This window comes from Nomascus leucogenys, chromosome 21 (assembly GCF_006542625.1).
Source record: "Nomascus leucogenys isolate Asia chromosome 21, Asia_NLE_v1, whole genome shotgun sequence".
In the NCBI taxonomy this organism is placed as follows: domain Eukaryota; kingdom Metazoa; phylum Chordata; class Mammalia; order Primates; family Hylobatidae; genus Nomascus; species Nomascus leucogenys.
In genome coordinates, this window is record NC_044401.1 from 30,085,746 (window position 1) to 30,110,908 (window position 25,163).

At 40.6% G+C, this 25,163-nt stretch overlaps 1 protein-coding gene across 4 annotated transcripts in view; it reads right to left on the minus strand.

The window, feature by feature from the left end:
- HTR1F (5-hydroxytryptamine receptor 1F) overlaps window positions 1-25,163 on the minus strand; it is a 187,481-nt gene that overhangs the window by 4,360 nt on the left and 157,958 nt on the right. Inside the window, exon 1 of one of the 4 annotated variants that reach the window (XM_003255135.3) lies at window positions 6,577-6,693. The exons of the other annotated variants lie outside the window; for them this stretch is intronic. The gene's annotated coding sequence lies outside the window, so the exon portion shown is untranslated. Of the gene's footprint in view, window positions 1-6,576; window positions 6,694-25,163 lie in introns of those variants that run through there. 4 annotated transcript variants of the gene reach the window in all.

The following is a 25,163-nucleotide window of genomic DNA, read 5'->3' on the forward strand; positions in this document are numbered from 1 at the left end:
AGTAATTTGGTTTAAAAAGATAAAATAAGATTAGTTGGAATCAAATAATCGTACAGCACTACCTATTATAATAATGATAGCTATGACCAAACAAGTCAGTTACCAAAGAAACTTACTAGTAAGGACAGCTCTTAATGGCACTCACTCTGAAATGGAAATTATTCTTCTGTATAAGTCACCATTGTAATGACCGGGTTACCTTGCTTCTGAAACAGGACTCTCCATTCATGGCTTATAAGTTTTGCTTTAGTCCATTATATTAATTACAAGTCAATTAAGAACATTTGGAGTATAATAAAATAGGATTAATATCTTTGATAAATGGCATATTGTTTTTTATCAATCCTCTTCTCTCATAACTTTTTAGCAGTTACTAATATTTTAGGAGAGGACAATATGGAGACCTGATATTTTATTCTTAGTTAGAGCTATTACTGTGTTTTCATATTGCTTAAATTGATGTTCAAGTAGTTCTGTTTTATTGTTGGAACTGATAAATTAATACTTTAAAATACTTAATTTTTGTATCAAGTACTTCATAAGAATATGAGTAATCATACATATAATGTGGTTAGGTATATTATAAAATACCTTGAACCAGGCCTGGTAGCTCATTCCTGTAATACCAGCACTTTGGGAGGCTGAGGCAGGCGGATCACTTGAGGTTAGGCGGTCAAGACCATCCTGGCCAACATGGTGGAACCCCGTCTCTACTAAAAATACAAAAAAAAAAAAAAAATTAGTGGGGCATGGTGGCACATGCCTGTGGTCCCAGCTACTTCAGAGGCTGAGGCAGGAAAATCGCTTGAACTCTGGAAGTGGAGGTTGCAGTGAGCCAAAATCGTGCCACTGCACTTCAGCCTGGGTGACAGAGCGATATCCCATCTCAAAACAACAACAACCAACAACAACAAAAACCAAAACAAAAAGCTTTGAAATGCAGCATATTTTCTGTTCTGTTCTACTTTGGGTACCAGTACTAAATTTAATTTTTAGTAACTGTTTGGGTTAACAGTACTACATTTAATTTTTCTTTTCAGGCATTCACTGAAGGCAAGTGCTGTTAAGCAAATTGAGTGGCAGAAGAAATTTGAATACCTTTCTGGTATTTGAATACCTGAAAAAGAGTGATTGTCTATTGTGTATTTGAGAAGTAGTTGCCTATTTTTTTTATGTCAACATTTAGCCAGTTATAAAGGGCAACTAAGGCAACTCCTGGTAAAGAATGGAGGCTAAAGTCTTAGAAACTCTAAAAAAGTGGTTCTTGAATTTGGAGTGCCTCAGAATCACTTGGATGGCTTGTTAAAGCAGATTGCTGTGTCCCACCCTCTCGAGATGATGACGCAGCAAGTCTGGTGAGCTTGGGGCTCTAAAATCTACATTCCTAGCAAGTTCCAGGGTGATACTGATGCTGTTGGTCCAGGGAGTTAGGGCATAATCAACAGGCTGTTTCTCATCTGTCTATTTTTTTTTTCAATGCTGCCACATCTATGAGTTTCTCTCTTTTGACTTTTGTCCTCTGAATTTTGTGCTATACAATTTTTTCAGTGTCTAGCATTTTTACATTCTTATTTCTTGGAGTTTCTTAAATAAATTATCTTACACTGGCGCATATATATATATAATACATATATATATAATACATATATTATATATATATATTTCCCTATTTTTATTGCGATCTTCATCCAGCTCTTGGACTTTGTGTTCTGGGTCTTTTAACTCCCCTTCTCTCATATTGTTTCTATTCTTTTCAGCTGATATGAAAGTTATGCTGTGACCATATTTCCTAAAGTCAGTATTGGATCACAGGGCCTATGATGTAATGGTATGCTTAGGCACCATCAGGACTGCCATTAAAATTCTTGATATGTGTTTTTAGTATCAGTGAACCTCACAGTCTTTAGCTATTTTCCCTGGAAACATTTGTAGAAGGTCAATGATTACATGTAAAATGCTTACTTCAAAACCAACAAGATGTATTAGTAACATGGTAAATTAATTAATTTCTACTTTACTTCCAATATTTCCCCTATTCCCTTATCATAAAATTTGCACTAAATATTACATTTAAAGAACTGAATAATTTTTAAATTGGTTAATTCCTTTGGAATGGTGTTTATTTGTTTATCTATTTTATTTTATTTTATTTTATTTTTTTGAGACGACTCTCACTCTGTACCCCAGGCTGGAGTACAGTGGCATGATCTTGGCTCACTGAAACCTCTGCCTCCCAGGTTCAAGCAATTCTCGTGCCTCAGCCTCCCAAGTAGCTGGAATTACAGGCACGTGCCACCACACCTGGCTAATTTTTTATATTTTTAGTAGAGACGGGGTTTTACCGTGTTGGCCAGGCTGGTTCATAACTCCTGGCCTCAGGTGATCTGCTCACCATGGCCCCCAATGTGCTGGGATTACAGGTGTGAGCCACCATGCCCGGCCTGCAATGGTGTTTATTTAGTGTTATGGGAATTCATTTAAAAGTGCTGACAATTTTCATAATATGAGCAAAAATAACTTTCCATTTTAATTTGCCTGATAAACAATTTTGGCATAAGAGCTCTTCCAGAGATTATTCTGAAATTACCTTTTGAATACAATTTTAAACAAGAGAAAGTGTCAGAAAGAGTTATGTGGGTTTCCATAATAAAAATTAATTATGTAGCAAAATTGACAAGCTTAAAATTAGAAGGTGAATTGGTTGATAATTCAATGGATTTCCCTAAGCATCAAGTTGTAGCATTTGAATTAAGCTCAATAAAATGGTACCTAATGCCAAGAAAAAAATGAAAATTTTGGGTTATATTCTAGAATTATATGAAGAAATTTATCTGTCACATAACTTATATTGCAGCTTTCCAGAAATCTTTTTAATGTTAAATTTAGAACTGTAATTAATCTTCTGATAGTTGTATTTATAGACAACAAATAGAAAAACAAAGGCAACCAATGGCATTGGGTTTTATTTTTATTTTTCCCCTATTTCTCTTGCTATTTACAATGAGAAATGTAATAAACCATCTACCTTTATTAATTTAGACATGGCCTCTGACCAGGTGTTTTTCTGTTCCTTTATATCTTAAGTTCCTACTGTGCATCTTCGTGGTGCTAAGGACCACCTCTGGGTTACTGGACATAGAGTATATTACATATGTCCCTCCTACTCTTAGAACATAGACTGCATTCTGTATTTGAATGTCTTCACTGGGAAAAAAATGAAGATTAGTCTGTAAGTAGAGCCTGCAGTCTCACGTGTTACATACAGCCTTCTTGATAACAGAGAAAGAAAACTTCCCCAGGTTTTATTCAACATGAATATTTGCCAATTGGTTGATTTAGCGGCTTGATGCATTTACTCCTCTGCTTACTCAGTTTTTAAAATTTAATGCTTATTTATATTCAGGTGTTTGTTTGATCTTGATATCCAATTATATTGTCCTCAAGATTAAATTATTAGCTCCTAGCCACGTAGTTTAATTCATTTTATATTGTAAATAGCCTGGGACAGTTGTCATACACAAATAGTTTTTATAATAACATTGTGAAGTAAAATTCAATTCTATCGAGACCTCATGAATACCTACAAGTTGGCTGTTTTAATTAGAATAACACTAACATTCATCTTTTCTGAGTGTTTACTTCTGCATGCAATGTACTAAGTGCTTTCCATACATTAACCTGCTTAATCCTCATAGCTAACCTTTGAGGTAGGTACAATTATTGTCTTTCTTTTCGTAGATAACTGAAGTACAGATGTTTAATAATCTCTACAGTGACAACACAACAAATAATTGGTAGAACAAATCTATTCTTCTAACCACCATTTCTCTCTCTCTAGGAGATGTATTACTGAATAGTTTTATTTCAGTCATGAGGCTTATCAAGTAACTACTTTTTCTTTTCTTTTCTTTTTTTTTTTTTGAGACGGAGTTTCGCTCTCGTTGCCCAGGCTGGAATACAATGGCGTGATCTCCGGCTCACCTCAACCTCTGCCTCCTGGGTTCAAGCTATTCTTCAGCCTCAGCCTCCCAAGTGGCTGGGATTACAGGCATGCACCACCACACCTGGCTAATTTTGTATTTTTAGTAGAGACGGGGTTTCTCCACGTTGTTTAGGGTGGTCTCAAACTCCCACCCGCAGGTGATCTGCCTGCCTCGGCCTCCCAAAGTGCTGGGATTACAGGTGTGAGCCACTGCACCCGGCCCTCAAGTAACTACTTTTTCTATAAAATAAAGATTATGTTATAAAGTGAGAAGGGTGTTCAAATGTAACCAAATATCCAATAAAATTAATGTTTAAGGTAGCAACCAGATCTACATGTGTTGTTGATTATAACAGTAGGAATGTATTCATAGCGCTTTCCAATTTTTTTACTGCCTTTTCAACTCTGAGACTTCTCTTTTGCTCTTATATTTCTTTGCTTTCATTTATTCCTTTAAGAACTTTTTTAGTGTTATTTTTGTGCTGATAAATCTGAGAGTTATAAAAATACCTCTTTTGGCTGGGTGTGGTGGCGCATTCCTATAATCCCAGCACTTTGGGAGGCCAAGGCGGGTGGATCGCCTGAAGTCAGGAGTTTGCGACCAGCTTGACTAACATGGTGAAACCCCGTCTATTCTGAATACAAATAATTAGCTGGGTGTGGTGGCACATGCCTGTAATCTGAGCTACTTAGGAGGCTGAGAGAGGAGAATCACTTGTACCTGGAAGGTAGAGGTTGTAGTGAGCCAAAATCGTGCCATTGCACTCCAGCCTGGGCAGCAGAAGCGAAAGAGCAAAACTCCGTCTCAAAAACAAAAACAAAAACAAACAAACAAAAAAACCTCTTTCCTACCACCACCAAGAAAAATCTATCCCTGGACAAAACAAAACAAATCAAAACAGCACAACAAAACAACACTTTGTACTTGTCATTAGGAAGCCAACTTTGGCAATGAAACCTCTTAACATATAATTATAATACAATTATACAATGCAATAAGGGCGTTATGGAGATATGTATAAAGTATCCTGGAAATACTGGTGAAGGAGTATTAATTAATCATACCATGGTTAAACAGGGAAAGCCGTTGCAGGTAGAGGAAAAAGCATAAGTATGAGCAAAAGCAGAGGCATAAAAATGCAGGATGCATCAGACATGTGAAATCAGTCTGATGTGCTACCTACTTACTGCAAAGGCACTTTAGGGCTAGAGTTGGAGGTGAGAGATGAAAATTAACTGAGGAAGACAAAGAGGAGGCTTGCATGCCATGATAAGGACACCAGGTTTTATTTTGAAGGCAGTCAGAAGTCTTAGAAATGTTTAAGAAGGTAAGTGAAAGGATATCTGAGTTTTGGCAGAGGGAGGTGTGCAGGTGGCAAGGTACAGCTTGAAGAGAGTAGTGCTGCTGCTCCAGGGAAAAGGCATAAGCAGAAAGATTAAAGAATGCTTTTGAGAATACAGCTGAAATTATAACCTTCAAAAGGTAACTGGAATAAAAATGGTCTATTTCTTTTACTCTTCCATTAGTGCTTGAAATTTAGGGTTTATATTGCCAAGTAAAAGATAATTCAATTTATTCAGGATTGGATCAGGAATTGGGATGCAGATTGGGGTCAGAGGCCAAGGGAAAATGTTGGTTGGTGTGCTGGATCAGTACTAGTTTCATAAAACAGCAGGCCAGAGAGGGCAACATGCTGAGAAAATAGGCCAGCATTAAGTAATTTGAGGTCCTGATGAGGTTCAGGAGCAGGTGTAAAGTGGGCTCAGGTAGTGTGCGAGGATGAAAAAAAGATGAGATTGCGGTTGGGTTCCGAGCCTGGGATTGTAGAGTTTTGAATTTAGGGAGTGATTCCAGGGCTGGAGTATGAAAATGTATAGGATTTCTCTATAACTCTTCTGTATCAGTGAAGCCCTGCTTACTGAGAGAGATGGGAAACTATGCAAGGCTTTTACAGCACTTCAGTCAATGGAACCTTGCCTATATTTGCCATGTATATGTATACATTTTCTTTTCCCTATTTTTTTAAATTGCTGCCTGCTGGATCTAGCCTCCAGGAGCCTGATACACACTTCTCAGATTTGTACACTTAACTTTTTGGCTTTGAATACTCATCCCTCCCCAGCATGTCTTGCTTTAACTGTCCATGTCCAACTTAGGGGTATGCTTGTGTTTCCTAGATGTCTGACCTATTCTTTCTTAGTTTATGAATTATGTTCCCTTTAGTTTGTCTGTTGGCTCCAACGACTTCCATCCGTTTCATAAGCAAAATATATTCACGTGCTCCCCAAGCTCCCCCGGATCTCATCTCATCATGGCACCAGTCTTGAAGTCCATGATCTCATGTATCAAGTCAAGAAACAGATGAGGCTCCTTGAGGCTGCAATGAATCTTGACCCAGAGAGCTGTAAACTAAACAGGCAATTTATCTGTTCTCCAATCCTTTATATGTAATGGTGAGTTGAGGGCAGGATAATTGCAATAGACACCCCCATTCAAAAAGATAAGGAAATGGGAAACACATAGTGGCCACTGACCTGAAATTCACCCAGACAAATGTTACCAGAGTGCTCTCCTCTGAGGGTTAGAAGTTCACCTTCATTAGGGCCCACTTCTGCTTCCTGATTTGGTTCTCTAATTGACTGCACTCCACGGCTCTTGAAACCCCCTCCAGGCTCTTGACCCTGCTCTTGAAGAGATCCTGTCTGGTCTCTGGAAAGTAGTCTGGATTATAGCTAAGTAGCCTTCCTAGCCTGCTTTCTGCCTACAGAAAGTCTTTTCATTTTGAGCACTTTCCCTTTTAGTCCAAGTTAGTATAGTTTTCTTCAAAACTTTGTGTCTCTCTATGAATCAGATTGACAGTCACTACATGCCCCAAATGTCATTGCATAATTCTTTCCAAGACAGACTTTCTTCTTTTTCAGACTATTTCAGACTATTCTTAGACTATTAGGGCTGTGGGGCAACACCCTTAATATTTTTAGAAGTCCCTTTCTCTAGCTTAGATATGTAGAAAATATCTGAGATATTTAAAAATATTTAGAAAGGGCAGGGTGCAGTGGCCTATGCCTGTAATCCCAGTATTTTGGGAGGCCAAGGTGGGTGGATCACTTGAGGTCACGAATTTGAGACCAGTCTGGTCAAGAAGGTGAAACCCCATCTCTATTAAAAATACAAAAAATTAGCCAGGTGTGGTGGCAGGTGCCTGTAATCCCAGCTACTCGGGAAGCTTGGACATGAGAACTGCTTGAGGTGGAGTTGCAGTGAGCTGAGATCTGCCACTGAACTCTAGCCTGGGTGACAGAGTGAGACATTAAAAAAAAATTAGAAGAAGGCATTCTGATTTTAAATGGAATTTACATATATGCACACCTCATTGCTTAAATGGATCTGGTTATCATTTTCAAGAGACATCTGCTTGTTAGTCTGCTACACTTGAGAAAATAATTAAATTGCAACAATGACAATGTTACAGAAAATGACACTACACTCAATGAACACACCGAAACCAGCTACAGGAGCACCTGCTATGGAAAAGAGAGGAAATACACATGTACAGACTCAGTAGGTTGTACTATTTGCTTTGTTTGACTGTTGCTGAAGCCTAAGGAGAAAAGAAGTTAAGTGTGTGGGGTGGAATGTAAAGGAAGGGTGGGGAGACAGGGCAGAAGTGGAGTTGTGAAGGTAATAGAAACTGATGTTTATTCCTGAGATTATGACTTCAACTAATTAAGAGTATCAACTATTGTGAATAAAACCCACAATTGCGGCCGGGCACGGTGGCTCACACCTGTAATCCTAGCACTTTTGGAGGCTGAGGTGGGTGGATTGCTTGGGCTCAGGAGTTCGAGACCAGCCTAGGCAACACAAGGAAACCCCGTCTTTACTAAAATACAAAAAATTAGCCGGGTATGGCGGTGTGTGGCTGTAGTCCCAGCTACTCAGGAGGCTGAGGCAGGTGAATTGCTTGAATCTGGGAGGTGGAGGTTGCAGTGAGCTGAGATTGCACCACTGCACTCCAGCCTGGGTGACAGAGCAAGACTCCATCTCCAAAAAACAAACAAACAAACAAAAAAACCCAAAACGTAAAACAAACCTGTAAGTGCTAGTGATGGCAGTGGTGGCCCATCTGGAGAGGTTGCTGCAAACACACTAGCTGTGGCAGGTGAGATGAAGGCTCGGCTGTGCACTTCAGGGAGCTGGCGGGAGCTGGGAACAGGTGAGAACCTTGCACCCTTCTGAGTTGGTGGGGTGGGAGCCCCACCCCCCCAGGTGCAGCAGCAGTCCCCCAGCTACAGCTGTGGACCTGGACATTCCTGTGCTCTCAGGGTCATGGGAACCCTCCCTGCCCCTGCGGGCTCAGAAGTGCGTACTCTCGCTGCCTGATCTCTCCCCACTCCCAGCACCCACTCTCATTTAGGAGCAAAGTTGAAGCTGAGCCCGAGTGTTGTGTGTGCGCTTGAAGCAGTGATGATATGTCAGCCCCCTGCTGCCTTGGCATCTTCTGGACTTTGGGCACTGACAAGAATGGGAGAGAGGCTGAGGGGGGACTGAGGGCAGCTAGGTGCAGGCCTGCAGACGCCCCTCAGCATGAACAGCCTGAGCACCATGGGTGATGTAATTGATGGTGGCAGGAGGCAGACAGGCTCCTAGGTGGAAAGGAGCAAGCCCCCAGTGAAACCCCCACATTCAAGCCAAGGATGGACTGAAGCCTGGAGGCTGGGCTGCCTGTTCTGTAGCCAGGAGTGAAAACTTATGGTGCTTTTTCCAGGCCCGCCCATGGCTGCTCATGGACCAGTCAGCATGCACTTCCTCTTTTCTGAAGCCCATGAAAACCCTGGACTCAGCCAGACTTGGAAAGATGACAGGATGACCTGCCCATGTATAGGAGCTACCCACGCTGGGTCTCCTCTCCACTGAGGGCTGCACAGATGTTGGGATGACCTGCCTACAGGTAGAAGCTACCCACTCCAGGTCTCCTCTCTGCTGAGGGGTGGAGAGATGTCAGTGGGATGACTGCCTGCAGATAGGAGCTACCCACTCCAGGTATCCTGAGAGCTGTAATATTGCTCAATAAAGAACTCTTTTGCCTTGTTCACTCTCCATTTGTCCATATGCCTCATGCTTCCTTGAAGCAGGACAAGAATTTGGGACCCACTGAATGGCAGAACTGAAAGAGCTGTAACACAAACAGGGCTGAAACATACCCTGCTGCTTGCCACAGTGTGGACAATGAGGAGAGAAGAGCTGTGGCCTTTCCAGGAGCCCAGACCTAAGGGCTCCCTGAACCAGGGCTGTGACACTCTCTGTGGGGCTCTGAAATTCCTGGCATCTTCAAGCTTCCAGGTGCCACTGCATTCTCCTCATTTAGATGTGGGTGTGCACAGCAGAAGCTGCTTGCAGAGCATCTGATTCAGCTGCAGGGTTGCACAGAGGTGGCACCTGGGTCTGCCTGCCCTGCCACAGCAGCCAGCATGCCTGGCTATGTGCAGTAGCTGGATCACATGCTCACTTGCTCATGCACCCCTTGCTGCTCCACTCCATGCCTGGCTCACCCTTGAAAGGCATGGTGTCTTGGCTGGCAGCCAAACTGAGAGCAGCCTGCCAGGCTGAGTGGGCAGAACAAGACCAGTGGGCTGAGTAAAACTCAGGCAAAGGTGCTACTGGCCACAGAGGCTTCTGGCTGGAAAAATGACAACCTAAGGATCCTGTGACATTTTTGGGGGCTCATCCAGGATCTGTGGAAGGGTGAGTACTAGTGGATTTGCTGCTTTCTGTTCATTTTTCAGAGTCCCTAAACTCCACAATGACCAGAATGAAAGGAAAATACTGGGTCTCTGTTGGCCAACTAGAAATGACTATCGTGGCTGCTGGACTTAGGACACAGGACAGGCTTGCCAGGAAGAACACTGTCAATCCCCCATCACCCTCAGGTGTTGGGAATGTGGGCTTTGTTCCAATCCAGTTTCCCTTCATGGAGGTCTAGTGGTTGTGTGGATCGGAAGGTGGTCCTGGGGCAACTGAAGGTATCTGGCTGAGGCTACTCCTTGGTGTTATCCAAAGGCCCCTGGGCTAACTCCAGTCCCTGACTGCCCATTAGGATGTAGCACTAGGACCCTCAGTCTTTCCCATCTTCCTTCCTTCCTTCCTTCCTTCCTTCCTTCCTTCCTCCCTCCCTCCCTTCCTCCCTTCCTCCCTCCCTCCCTTCCTCCCTTCCTCCCTTCCCCTCCAGTCCCTGATTGCCCATTAGGGTGTAGCACTAGGACCCTCAGTCTTTCCCATCTCTTTCTTTCTTTTCCTTCCTTCCTTCCTTCCTTCTTTCCTTCCTTCCTTCCTTCCTTCCTTCCTCCCCTCCCTTCCTTCCTTCCTTCCTCCCTTCCTCCCTTCCTTCCTCCCTTCCCCTCCAGTCCCTGATTGCCCATTAGGGTGTAGCACTAGGACCCTCAGTCTTTCCCATCTCTTTCTTTCTTTTCCCTCCCTTCCTTCCTTCCTTCCTTCCTTCCTTCCTTCCTTCCTTCCTTCCTTCCTCCCTCCCTCCCTCCCTCCCTCCCTCCCTTCCTCCCTCCCTCCCTCCCTTCCATCCTTCTTTCCATTCCAGTCCGTGATTGCCCATTAGGGTGCAGCAATAGGACCTTCAGTCTTTCCCATCTCTCTCTTTCTTTCCCTCCCTCCCTCTCTCCTTCCAGGCCCACCCATAAACCAATCAGCACTCACTTCTTCCCTTCTGAAGCCTATAAAAATCCTGGACTCAGCCAGACTCACAGAGACATTGGGACGACCTTCCTGTGGAAAGGAGCTATCCATTCCTGGACTCCTCTCTGCTGAGGACCACACAAATGTCAGGATGACCTGCCTGCAAATAGTAGGTACCGGGTCTCTTCTCCCCTGAGGGCCACAGACAACCTGCCTGCGGATGGGAGCTAACCACTCCGGGTCTCCTGAGAGCTGTACTGTTGCTGTACTGTACTGAGAGCTGTACTGTAGTGAGAGCTGTACTGTACTGAGAGCTGTACTGTTGCTCAATAAAGCAGCCCTTTACCTTGCTCACTCTCTAGTTATCATTCTTCCTGAACTTCCAAGAACTCGGGACCCGTCAAATGAAAGAGCTGTAACACAAACAGGACTGAAACACAGCTCCCCGACTCATCAAGTTGTGAGTGATGAGAAGGAAAGAAGAGCTGCGGCCCTTCTGGGAGCTCAGGGAGTGGTGCACTCGAGATGACACCCTCTTTGGGGTCTCTCAGATTTCTGGAGTCTTCAAGCTTCTGAGTGCCACTATGCTCCCCTCATCCAGAGGTGGATGCCCACAGTGGAACCTGCTTGTGGTGCATCTAATCCAGCTGCAGGCTTGCATGAAGCTGGCACCTATGCCAACTCCTGAAGCTGCCCGCCCCTCTGCAGCTGCCAGCTTGCCTGGCTCTGTGCAGTGGCTGGACCCTGCACCCACTCACATACCTCTCGCCTCTATGCATCTAGTTCGCCCTTGGCAAGCATGGGATCTGGGCCAGTAGCATGAGCTAAGTGCAGCCTTCCAGGATGAGTGGTAAGAACAAGTACAATGGGTCTGAGTAAAACTAAGGCAAAGGCACCACTAGCCACATTGGCTTCTGGCTGGAAAAGTGACACCTTAAGGATCCTGTGACACTAGATTTCAAGAAAAATTCATTTGAAGTGACTCCTCACATAATAGCGTGAGCTCAGGAAAGTCACTTCAGCTTTAAAAGACTCAGCTTTGGCCAGGCGCGGTGGCTCATGCCTGTAATCCTAGCACTTTGGGAGGCCAAGGTGGGTGGATCAGGAAATCAAGACCATCCTGGCTAACATGGTGAAACCCTGTCTCTACTAAAAATACAAAAAAAAAAAAAAATCAGCTGGGCGTGCTGGCGGGCACCTGTAGTCCCAGTTACTCAGGAGGCTGAGGCAGGAGAATGGCGTGAACCCGGGAGGCGGAGTTTGCAGTGCGCTGAGATTGCACCGCTGCGCTCCAGCCTGGGCGACAGTGTGAGACTCCGTCTCAAAAAAAAAAAAAAAAAAAAGGCACAGCTTCATTATCTGTAGAGGGAAAAAATAAATGTCAAACATTATGAAGGGTTGCTGAAGATTATATATAAATCTGTTAGGTACCTGGCTTCTAAAAAACTTAATATTTTTATTTGTCATCTGGAGTATAGGGCTAGCAAGTCTACCTTTAGGATTGTGGTTAATGTTGATAATAGTTATGAAATAAGTCTAGCTGGGTAAAAAGCATTTTAATTTTTACCCCAGTCTTCCTTTGACGGTATCTATAGTACCATCATTGTCTAATATCAAGTTTTCTAATCTACAATATGTAAGGGGATGGTGGGAGGAAATAATGTACAATTACCATAAATGAGGAATGGTGTACTCTCCTATTATGTAAGTTAAAATGAAAAACAGGTAATATGTTAGCAAGCTAGAGATGGAAATTTTGAAAGATTATGGTCATGATCTTTTCCTCCGCCTTGACTACCATTCCCTCTCCTTGAGTAATAAACAAGGCAAATAGTTCACTCCATAGTGACACTGGATATAGTAATATATTATGTAAGTGGTTATCACCAGGAACTAGACAAAGAATCTGAATATTCTGTGCCCTTACTGGAAAATTACTAAAAAGTTGATATTTAACTATGTGCATGATATGAAAAATATTTTAAAACTTTTCTTTGTAAAGTTAGCTATCTGATAAATATCTTAATCTAGGGAAAAATATTGGGTTGGACAAGTTCTATCTCAAAATGGGGGGTGACAATAGCTATTTTTCTTAAACATGAATAAAAACATTATGTTAAATTATTTAGAAAAATATAACATGCTTAGGGTGTATTAAAACTTATTGAAAGCTGTTGTGATGTTCAAAAGAAAATTAATTTTAGTAATGATATTTGATTTAACAGCTTCAGTTTTTTTTAAGAGATGGGGGTCTTGCTATGTTGCCCAGACTTGACTTGAACTCCTCAGCCTCCTGAATAACTGGGATTATAGGTGTGTGCCATGGTGTCCAGCTAGATTTTTTTTTTGATCCATAATAATTAGTTAACCAAGCTAAGCTGGCACAGTTTAAGCAGTTTCAAGTACAACATATTTATTTCCCTCTCCTCTATTTTTGTTTTTTTACTAGCACCAGGAATTAGACTGTTACTTATATTTTGTACAAATGTAATTAATGGAATAAAAGGTATTTCACCTGATCATAATGTATGCTTTTCCATTGTATTCTATTTTTCTTTTGTAAATATGTTAAATTAAAAGTATTCATTCTCTTCTTTAATCTTTAATCTACTTTTTCTCTTTTGATTCTCTTAAGCTTTATACTTAACGTACATTTTACATCAGGTAGGCTTAATAAGTACCAGCTGATTAAATGAGTAGTATAAACAAGACAAATGATTAATACTGACATTTATTGGGCACTCATGGCTTGGTGGGGCTGGTACATAAAGCAGAAGCCTACTAACATAGTGTGAGTGCTAATTGCTGTCAGTTGAAATTGGGCAGTTGATTTGTCATCTTCAATTAATGGTATTACAGAATGTTCAGCACTCAACACAAGGCAGATGTTATATGGCCACGATTTGGAGCTCTGCTCAAATGCAATCTGGTCTTCCAGTTTGCTCACTAACCAAGGCTATCAACTAAAATATGAGAAAAAACTTACCTTTTAAACTTGGATAAGGCAGGCAGTGATTGGCTGAGACTTGTTTAGTATGTTTAGTAGCAATGTACACTGGCTTTATCTAAAGTTAGAAAGTCCATGATTTTAAATAAGAAGGGTATCTTTCTATTTTTATTTTATTTTATTGGCTTTACTTAATGCTGTAGAATAAAATATCTTGTTTCTTCCTGTTTTATACAGTAAATTATCATGGAATGCAAAGATACACACTGAAGGATGGGACATAATTAACATACTAACATATTGAGATTCAGCTCCAAGATAATTAGGACACATTTGTCTATATTTGAATGATAAGAAAGGAGAACTTTCTTTAAGTACTTTGACTTAACATTCTTTTTACCATTTGAGAGTACTGAAATTGATACCAAATAGTATCAATTCTCCAAGATTTTTGGAGAAAAATCCAAATCTTGGATTCCAAAGTTTGGATTTTTGCAAGATTTGGATTTTTTTTTTGAGATTTGGATTTTTTCTCCTTTTTGGAGATTTTTGAAGCATTCATTTTCTCCAAGATTTTTGGACTAGCATTTTAAACTTAAGAAGTTCTTATTCAGTTACTCTGATTGTTACTCTGATTACCTTTAGACTTCATTGACTTTGGTTACTCCTATAAGAGTAGCAATTATTATCTCTAGGTTGAAAGTATTTTAATAAATAAGTACACTTGAGACAGATACTAATAAAACTCATATGTTTCAGATAAAATTATAAAATATTATAGAGTATGTTGGATATTTCAGAAATGACATGGTTAAAGGATGATGGATTTATATATTCCCTATTTGTGACTTAGCACAGAACAAATCTGAACTGTCATCTGAATGGAATTAAAAAATACTGGAGAACATAAATGCTAAACCTCCGAACTTGTTCCCTAAGTTTTGAGCATCAATCAATCAATGTTTATTAAGCAATACAGTGTGTATTGGTTTCTATATGTAGTACATATGCATAAAAGATGCAGCTCATGCAATCAAGAAGAATATTGCTTATCAGTAGTTCAGGAAAAGATACATACACCTACTCTGCAAACATTTATTTAGTTCCAGCATTATAGTTGGCACTCTGGATATAAAAATGAATATGCCATAAAAAACATTTTCTCAAATAGCTCACTATTACATATAGGAATCACTGCAATATGATGAGATAAATGCATTCTGGTAGTCATTTTTTATAAAAAGATTGCCGGGCATCTAAACCTTTTTTTCTTATACTAGTAGAGATACTAGCGGCCATATTTGTTGACAAAAATATAGAAATGCTTCTACACCAGTTGGTACATAAAATATTAAGACTATAACAAGCAGTAAATTTAATAACATGCACTCTGAAATAGACTCATTAGTACGAGCCAGTCAAAACTATGGAAAAATTGTTCTCTTACTTTAACGTGCATTGATAACAGAAATACTGAATATGGAAAAATCTTGGCGGATTTTAAAATATTCTGCTGAGATATCAGCAGAAGCTGAGGGAGGATTCAGCATGATGAGTAACATAGTTGTTGTTAAGACATTTTCTCTACTTGAGGCCACAAGTTCTGCAAAGATGTTGCCCGTTGGCAACAATGAGGTGGGTAATAGGATCTGGGCATGGCTTCTGCATGGAAATTAGTTTCCCTGGTTGCCTGATGAGCAGATGAGGTTTCAGCAGTGGCATAAGCACTTATCATCTGATGCTTAAGAGTTGTCTCTCACACGAGATTGGCACTGGTGGTTCTTTGGGACTTGTCTCTGGGTGCTGGTCATGTGTAATTCTGACATCTAAGTTCATACCTGGCCATGGTGAACAGGCAACCTGCTTAGACTATTGATTAAGCTCCCTTCCCCACACCACATCTTTATAAATAGTTCTTATATCAATATGTTCTTTCTGCATTATCCTAATTTAAGCATGCTGTCAGTATTTCCCATTATGAACCTGATGGATAATAAAAATCATAACTCCCTGGCAATGACTGTTAACTAATAATAATGATTAGTTTAGTAGGGCATGTGTCCAAAGGCAAGTGAATCCTAGTAATTTTACAGGAGTTTTCAGGAAGTAATTTTTATTTTTATTTTCTCACTGGACAGGCGGCAGTGAGTATTTAAGCCTGGATCTCTTGAAATCCCTTGCATCCACATGAGATACAAAGCACAATTTATACTCTGAAGTAGCTTATGCATTATATTTATTAGTGAATGTGTTTCTTAAAAGCCATTATTATGCATAGATGGTTATAGCAGTGTTGCCTGGGAGGAGTAGAAAAGATGTTACACTGGAGTTTTAAATTTAAGCTAGGCTTGAATAACGAGTTTATTGAGTCAATAGATGGTTGGGGGGAGTAGGCTGCAGAGAGAGCCTTTTTGGGAGAAGAAACAGAATTTGCAAAGTTGTAATACCAGAAAGAGTATGGTAGGAGAATAATTTGAATAGGTTATGGCAGTCGAGGATTGAAAAGTTGAATGGAAAGGAAGCTCTTTACATACCACAATCTTGGAGGCAATGGAGAGCCACTGAAGATGAAGCAGAATAGGTAAAGATTAGAGATCATGATAGGGATTATTATTACTTATTTTTTTTTGATATGGAGTTTTGCTCTTGTCACCCAGGCTGGAGTGCAATGGTGCAATCTCGGCTCACTGCAACCTCTGCCTCCTGGGTTCAATCCAATCTCCTGCCTCAGCTTCCTGAGTAGCTGGGATTACAGGTGCACACCACCATGCCTGGCTACTTTTTTTTTTTTTTTTTTTTGTATTTTAGTAGAGATGGGGTTGGCCAGGTTGGTCTTGAACTCCTAACCTCAGGTGATCCGCCCGCCTTGGCCTCCCAAAGTGCTGGGATTACAGGTGTGAGTCATTGCGCCAGGCCAGGTATTATTATTAAGTAGTTGAGATGTGAGACAATGAGACTTTAGACAAAAAAATGAAACAAGGTGATGGAAAGAAAACAGGTTTAAGCTTCTTTAGTGTATGACACGATTCTATAGCTTATTTTTGGAGGGGAGGAGGTGAGACTTGAGGAAGAAGGTTTGATTCCTCTGTTACTTGATGGGCAACTAGTGAATGATAATGTCATTTACATGATTGGGAACACAAGAAAAGGAGGTTTAGAAGGGACTGAAAAGGATATAGGCTCAGGGGAAAGTAATAAGTAGTTTCAAACACATTGGGACTAAGGTATCATGAGATAGCCCACATGGAATTGTCTAGATGGCAGATTTGGATTGAAATGTAATTTAAAAGACATAGATGATTAATCACAACCTTGTGCACCTATAGTCACCAGAGATTGGTGAATACAATATATTGAAGGATGAAGAAAAGATGAAGAAATTGGGAAAATGTATGTGAAGTGCTCATTTAAAAGATTTGGTTGCTAATAAAAAAACTTAAAATTTAGAAATTTTAAAAAAGGCAAGCAATAGATGGAAACTTTAAGTTGAGAAAATTGATTTTTGTAAAACACAAAGATACTTTGATATATGTAAATCTGGCAAAGTAAAAATTTGAATTACAAATTTAACCACCATTTATAATTTATTATATGTCTTCCTTCATTAGAATGTAAGATCTAGAAGGGTGGAGACTTTAATCCCTGGGCCTAGAACAAAATTTGGTTCCTGCTAGTCACTCAAAAATTGTTTAATAAATGAATGGGTGAATGAAAAACACTGTGTTAATTGAGGGTGAGGAAAAGCATGCACACTTACACATTGCTGACATAGATTGGTAACCCCATGGAGACAATATGGCAATCATTTTTATCCAGTCATTCCATTTCTAAGAACTTTCCCTATAAGTATATTTGCATGTGGTAGAAATGAATATGTATATCAGTAGAAGTAGGCAAATAAGTTATTGTATATACATAAAATGAACAAAGCAGCTCTTTATATTTTGATATGAAAGAATTTCCAAAACATATTTTAAAGTGAAAATGTAAAGTGAAAATGAATGCTGAAAAGTGTACATGGCAGTTTACTATTTATGTAAAAACAATTTATAAATGTACTTGCTTATTTGTATATGGAATATTTCTAGAAAGATACACAAGAGGTGGTTAACTGTGATTATCTCCAGGGAATGTGTGTCTAAGAAAACAGTTTGGACGGACTGTAAAATTTTGCACCCATTATGCATTTGTTACTTACTTTTTATTATTTTATTTTATTTTTTGAGATAGGGTCTCATTCTGTCACCCAGGCTGCAGTGCAGTGGCATGATCACAGCACATGTCAGAGTCAATCTCCTGGGCTCTGCTGATCCTCCTACCTCAGATTCCCTAGTAGCTGAGATTACAGGCACTCCCCAGCACATCTGGCTAATTTTTGTAGAGACGGGGTTTTGTCATGTTGCCCAGGCTAATCTCAAGCTCCTGGGCTCAAGTGATCCTCCTGCTTCGGCCTCTCAAAGTACTAGGATTACAGGTGTGAGTCACTATGCCTGGCCATTGTTACCTATTTAAAAAAAAAGAGTGAAACGAACCAATCAAATTTATCGAATACTTCAGTTGATGTCAAACACTTTTCCAAGTATCTTGTCTTGTCTTATCTGAGGCCAGAAAGAAGAAGGTAAGTGAAGGAAGTAAATTTACAGCTGGTGACTATGTGAGCATGTATGTGTTAAGGTGTTGGTAGAAAATGGCAGAAACTTCATGTATCATCATTTCTATTTTCTCTTTGGATGGAAGGTAGTGTCATCTGTGGAAGGGGGGGAGGCAGGGATCAGGAAGGTAAGAGGAACATTCAGCACAGTTGCTATAGGAAGGAAGGTGAACAAAGGTAGATAAACAAATTCTGTGTATCATTTAAAGTTGAATAGGTGTCAGTCTATACTACTGTGCAATGTTTCTTTGGAAATGCTCAGTAGCCATATTAGAGTGGAAAAGAAACATTGTTGGATTATATATCTTGCTGTGGGGAAGCACATGGTAACTAGGGAGCTGCAGATATTCTACCAGAAAAGTAGCTAAAGTCAAATGTAAATAAAGACACCAATAGGGAAATAAGTTTAGATTATAAGGGAAGGAATCCGTGTCTTAAAAACAAGGGTGAATTTCATTAGTTGAGAGAAAGTGAGAATTTCAAGGCAGAGTCTTATCTTTTCCAATTGATCACAAAAACTGCCCTTAGTACACAATTTTTTGGTTCTCAGCCCACAGGCTCTGAAGGGAGCCCTCTTGTGTAAAATTATTTTAGAATGGCTCCAGCTATTCCCTGCGTGGCCCTCGCTCAGGGAAACATTTGTATTTCTCATGTACTTTCCCATTTTGGGCTTTTCCTCTACCTCAGCAATTTTCAAAGTGTAGTTTCTGGATCAACAGCATCAGCATCACTTAGGAACTTTAAGAAATATAAATTCTTGTCCCCATCCTTGACACTGAATCAGAAACTTTGGGAATGAAACTCATCAATGTGTTTCAACCCCTGCCCCAACCAGAGGATTCAGATACATGCTTAACTTAGAACTATTGTTCTAGCTGTTCCCCTATATCTTACCTGAGATAACCACTTGGTTAATTAACTCCAACTCCTTCAAATCTTTGCTCAAATTCCCACTACTCTGCTTAATGTTGCAACCTACATTTACCTCTCATCCTCCATGAATTAGTCTGTTCTCACACTGCTGATAAAGACATACCTCCTGAGACTGGGTAATTTATAAAGAAAGAGAGGTTTAAAAGACTCACAGTTCCACGTGGCTGGGGAGGCCTCACAATCATGGCAGAAGGCAAAAGGCATGTCTACATGGCAGCAGGCAAGAGAGAGAGAGCATGTGCAGGGGAACTTCCCTTTATAAAACCATCAGATCTCTTGACACTTATTTACTATCATGAGAACAGAATGAGAAAGATGTGCCCCCATGATTCAATTGCCTCCCTTTGGGTCCCTCCCACAACACGTGGGAAATATAGAAGCTACAATTCGACATGTGGATGGGGACACAGCCAAACCATATCATTCCACCCCAGCCCTTCCCAATCTCATGCCCTCCCAACAGTTCCTCCGAATCTTAACTCATTTCAGCATTAACGCAAAAGTCCACAGGCCAAAGTCTCATCGGAGACAAGGCAAGTCCCTTCTCCTGTGATCCCATATAATAAAAAGCGAGTTAGTTACTTCCTAGATACAGTAGGGGTAAAGGCACTGGGTAAATACACCCATTCAAAATGGGAGAAATTGGCCAATACAAAGGGACTACAGGCCCTGTGTAAGTCCAAAATCCAGCAGGGCAGTCAAATCTTAAAGCTGTGAAATGATCTCCTTTGACTCCCTGTCTCACATCCAGGTCATGCTGATGCAAGAGGTAGGTTCCCATGGGCAGCTCTGCTCTTGTGGCTTTGCAGGGTACAGCCTCCCTCCCGGCTGCTTTCACAGGCTGACATTGAGTGTCTGTGGCTTTTCCTGGCACACAGGTGCAAGCTGTTGGTGGATCTACCATTTCAGGGTTTGGAGGATAGCGGTCCTCTTTCCACAGCTCCACTAGGCAGTGCCCCAGTGGGGAATCTGTGTGAGAGCTTCAATCACACAGTTCCCGTCTACACTGCCCTAGCAGAGGTTCTTCATGAGGGCTTCATTCCTGCAGCAAACTTCTGGGTGGACATCCAGGTGTTTCCATACATCTTCTGAAATCTAGGCGGAGGTTTCCACACCTCAATTTTTGACTGCTGTGCACTTGCTGGCTCAATACCACGTGAGAGCTGCCAAGGCTTGGTGCTTGCACCATCTGAATCCATAGCCCAAGCTGTACCTTGGTCCCTTTTAGCCATGGCTAGAGTGGCTGGGATGCCGAGTACCAAGTCCCTAGGCTGCACACAACAGGGGGGCCCTTGGCCTAGCCCAGGAAACCATTTTTGCCTTCTAGGCCTCTGGGCCTGTGAAGGGAGGGGCTGCCACAGAGGTCTCTGACATGCCCTGGAGACATTTTTCCCATTGTCTTGGAGAGTAATATTTGGCTCTACATTAGTTATTTTAAATTTCTGTAGCCAGCTTAAATTTTTCCTAAGAAAATGGGTTTTTCCCATTAAAATCCTACAAGAAAACCTAGGCAATACGATTCAGGACATAGGCATGGGCAAGGACTTCATGTCTAAAACACCAAAAGCAATGGCAACAAAAGCCAAAATTGACAAATGGGATCTAATTAAACTAAAGAGCTTCTGCACAGCAAAAGAAACTACCATCAGAGTGAACAGGCAACCTACAGAATGGGAGAAAATTTTTGCAACATACTCATCTGACAAAAGGCTAATATCCAGAATCTACAATGAACTCAAACAAATTTACAAGAAAAAAACAAACAACCCCATCAAAAAGTGGGCAAAGGACATGAACAGACACTTCTCAAAAGAAGACATTTATACAGCCAGAAAACACATGAAAAAATGCTCATCACTGGCCATCAGAGAAATGCAAATCAAAACCACAGTGAGATACCATCTCACACCAGTTAGAATGGCCATCATTAAAAAGTCAGGAAACAACAGGTGCTGGAGAGGATGTGGAGAAATAGGAACACTTTTACACTGTTGGTGGGACTGTAAACTAGGTCAACGATTGTGGAAGTCAGTGTGGCGATTCCTCAGGGATCTAGAACTAGAAATACCATTTGACCCAGCCATCCCATTACTGGGTATATACCCAAAGGACTATAAATCATGCTGCTATAAAGACACATGCACACGTATGTTTATTGCGGCACTATTCACAATAGCAAAGACTTGGAACCAACCCAAATGTCCAACAACGATAGACTGGATTAAGAAAATGTGGCACATATACACCATGGAATACTATGCAGCCATAAAAAATGATGAGTTCATGTCCTTTGTAGGGACATGGATGAAACTGGAAAACATCATTCTCAGTAAACTATCACAAGGACAAAAAACCAAACACCGCATGTTCTCACTCATAGGTGGGAACTGAACAATGAGAACTCATGGACACAGGAAGGGGAACATCACACTCTGGGGACTATTGTGGGGGGAGGCGGGGGAGGGACAGCATTAGGAGATATACCTAATGCTAAATGACGACTTAATGGGTGCAGCAAAACAACATGGCACATGGATACATATGTAACAAACCTGCACGTTGTGCACATGTACCCTAAAACCTAAAGTATAATAATAAAAAAAAAGAAAATGGATTTTTCTTTCCTACCACTTTGTCAGGCTGCAAATTTTCCAAGCTTTTAATGCTCTGCTTCCCTTTTAAACTTAAGTTCCAATTCCAAACCATATCCTGTGAATACATAAAACTGAATCCTTTTAACATTTAAGTCACCTCTTGAATTCTTTGCTGCTTAGAAATTTCTTCTGCCTGGCCAGGTGTGGTGGTTCACACTTGTAATCCCGGCACTTTGGGAGGCCAAGGTGGGAGATCACCCGAGGTCAGGGGTTTGAGACCAGCCTGACAAACATGGTGAAACTCTGTCTCTACTAAAAATACAAAAATTAGCTGGGCGTGATGTTAGGTGCCTGTAATTGCAGCTACTTGGGAGGCTGAGGCAGGAGAATTGCTTGAACCTGGACGCTGGAGGTTGCAGTGAGCCAAGATCGTGCCATTGCACTCCAGCCTGGGCAACAAGAGTGAAACTCCATCTCAAAAAAAAAAAATTTCTTCTGCCAGATGCCCTAAATCATCTCTCTCAGGTTCAAAATTCCACAAATCTCTAGGGCAGGGGCAAAATGCCACCAGTCTCTTTGCTAAAACATAGCAAGAGTCACCTTTATTCCAGCTTCCAACAAGTTCCTCATCTCCATCTGAGACTACTTCAGCCTGGACTTTATTGTCTAAATTACTATCAGCATTTTGGTCAAAGCCATTCAACAAGTCTACAGGAAGTTCCAAACTTTCCCACATCTTAATGTCTTCCGAGCCCTCCAAACTGTTCAAACCTTTGCCTGTTGCCCAGTTCCAAAGTTGCTTCCACATTTTCAGGTATCTTTACTGCTGCGCCCTACTAAACCGGTACAAATTTGCTGTATTAGTCTGTTCTCACGCTTCTGATACACATACCTGAGACTGGGCAATTTATAAAGAAAAAAAGGTTTAATAGACTTACAGTTCCACATGGCTTGGGAGGCCACTCAATCATGGCAGAAGGTGAAAGGCATGTCTTCCATGGTGCCAGGCAAGAGAGAAAGCATGAGCAGGGGAACTCCCCTTTATAAAACCATCAGATCTTGTGACACTTTTTCACTATCATGAGAACAGCACAGGAAAGACCTACCCCGCCCCCACCATGATTCAGTTACCTCCCACCGGATCTCTCTAATGACACGTGGGAATTATGGCAGCTCTAATTTGAGGTTTGGGTGGGCACAGCCAAGCCATATCACTCCTCGAGGTACCACTTTCCCTGTATTCTTTTTTTTTTTGAGACAGAGTTTCACTCTGTCACCCAGGCTGGAGTGTAGTGGCACAATCTCAGCTTACTGTAAACTCTGCCTCCCTGGTTCAAGTGATTCTCCTGCCTCAGCCTCCTGAGTAGCTGGGATTACAGGAGTGTGCCACCATGCCCGGCTAATTTTTGTATTTTTAGTGGAGACAGAGTTTCAAAATGTTGGCAAAGCTGATCTTAAACTCCTGACCTCAAGTGATCTGCCCACCTTGGCCTCCCAAAGTGCTGGGATTACAGATACAAGCCACTGTGCCTGGCTGAGGTATTGATGTTTTCATTCAGAAGAGGTACTATAAGCAAAAGAGTTAAACAAATGTCATTCAACCAATTTCTATTTAAATTTCTTTACTATTAGGATAGACTTAATATTTTCATTGTACGTAGTAGAACTTTTCAAAGTCAATAAATTATGTAAATCTGTAAGCAAACTTCATTTGTAGGTTTAATTTATTTGCATTAACTCATATACTCTTAACTAATTAAGAGTATAAAGTGGGAGTATATGAGTTAATGCAAATTATTTCTTGGAAATCCTTCGTAGCCATATGAGAGTAGGAAAGGAACATTGTTGGATTATATGTCTTGTTGTGGGGAAGCACAAGGTATTTTTGTAAAATGTGTGATGGTATTCTACTCTTAACTAATTAAGAGTATATGAGTTAATGTACTTAAGAAATTTTCCATGCCCTGACAAAGCAGTTATCTTTTATCTTAGGAGTCTTAAGGAGTCTTAAGAAGTATGTAAAATAATGTAATTAATCAGCAAGTATTTATTTTAATTCTTAGATCACTAATGAAGATGAAAAAAATCACTTGAATTGAGTCATCAACTTAAAATTTAACTAATATATCATTTTCTGCCCAATATTGTCATAAAATGAGGTTAAGAAATCACAATGCAAAAAGTGTTCATGTGACAGACTATTATTTTTCTATCAAAGGTGAAGTTCATGCAACAGGCATAAGACATCACATTTAGCCATCAGTTTTCTTCTTTGGATAGAAAAAGCTCACAAAAGTGGGAAAGACTGATCCAGAAGTTAGTTATGTAACAGTTCTGACATCTTTCTGCCACGATGTGAATTGTTTATGTCTACCCAAATTTATACATTGAAATCCTTACTCCCAAGGTTATGGTATTAGGAGGGGAGGTCTTTGGTAGGTGATTGGGTCATGGGGGCAAAGCCCTCGTGAATGGGATTAGTGTCTTTATAAAAGAGGCTTGAGAAAGGTCCTTGGCTCCTTCCACTACATGAGGTTAGAGTGAGAAGATGGCTGTCTATGAGGAATATAGACACTGAATCTGTTGGTGACTTGCTCTTGGACTTCCCAGCCTGCAAACTGTGAGAAATAGATTTCTGTTGTTTATAAGCCACTCAGTTTATGGAATTTTGTTATAGTAGTCTGAATGCAATAAGAGACTCTTCTAATGTCCTATTATGTCTAGGAGGAGGAAGACATAATATGAAGTCCCTAAAGGACATTTTAGTAAAGAATTTAATAGGCCATCTGAGATGCAAGGGAACTAAGGGAAGAGGGTGGAGTGTTAGTTTCAGCTGATGTGGCTCTAATCCGGGTATAAACAGCCTTAGTCAATAAGCTTTTGGCATTGACTTGAAGAAGAATTCGCAGGCACATTCCTTGCCTTAATACTCCTTGCTAAATTTTGTGTTGTGTAAGCCATCTAAAATTAGTGCTTTGTGGATATAATCTCAGGCATTTGTGTTAATCCTCTGGTTGTTTAGTATCTTCTTGCAAAAGTTGTTCCAAATAAGGTGTGTTGCCGATTAGTATCCTAAAGACATTATTATCTAGTGTCCCTGGAATATGTCTATTGACTTTATTTTTAAGAAGCCAGCATACTATCAAAAGACTTTTTAACTGTATGGAACGTCCAAAAGGAAATGATATGCCATTTTCAAATCTTGCTGTAGTCCAATTTAATCTCACAATTTTCATCCTCCTGTTCCATAATTTGACAATACTTATATCCTTTGGATTGATATTTAGTTTTGCAATATATATGAAAAGTATGTGAATTGTGCAAAAAATGATAGATGTGTATCAAACAGATTTTGAAACATCTTT